The following is a 696-nucleotide window of genomic DNA, read 5'->3' on the forward strand; positions in this document are numbered from 1 at the left end:
GCCAGCACAGCGTGAACCCTTCTGACCGCATGGAAAGAAACGCTCAGAATTAAAAGCCAAAAGCGAGCAGTCCTCGGTGCCACCAGTGTGACACAGAGGAGGGAGGCTCGCGTCGAGGATGCCAGCCAAGGCCTTGGAGACCTCCGTTTGATCCTGGCATGCGTGCAGGCCCTAGGACTTCAGGGAAGCCCCGTCCTCGCTGCTCCCCAAGTCTTCCTCCAGAAAATGAAGATATCCGCAACCCTCCTGCCTCACGCAGTTCCATGAACACCTGGGACAGAGAAGAGCTCACACGTCACCAGGGCAGCACCGACCATTTACGTACCCCACATCACACCCGTGGGGGCAGCTACATAGTTTAAACAAACTAAAAAGTCACCGAAACAGGACCTCAGAAACATTTTCATAAACCCATTCTTTCCTCCAAGTTTCCATTTCCTATCTGGAGCCCCAGGCACTTTGCTGGCAACCTCTCCTGGCTCCAAAGGCTCCTGAGAGCGGCAAGGAAAGCGTCGCCTTAGAGCCAGCAGGAAGAGGCTCTCCATGGAGGCTGGGGGCAGGAGGAGGAGGCCTACGCCCGCTGCAAGGCTGAGGGGAAAAGAGGCAGCCCCGCGCCAGGGGGTCGCTTGCCACAGGACACGGAGAGCGGCGAGTGAAGGGGCACCGGGCGCCCCCCGCCCCCGCGGGCTCTCCCCG

The sequence above is a fragment of the Aptenodytes forsteri genome, unplaced genomic scaffold (assembly GCF_000699145.1).
Source record: "Aptenodytes forsteri isolate BGI_AS27 unplaced genomic scaffold, ASM69914v1 Scaffold217, whole genome shotgun sequence".
In the NCBI taxonomy this organism is placed as follows: Eukaryota; Metazoa; Chordata; class Aves; order Sphenisciformes; family Spheniscidae; genus Aptenodytes; species Aptenodytes forsteri.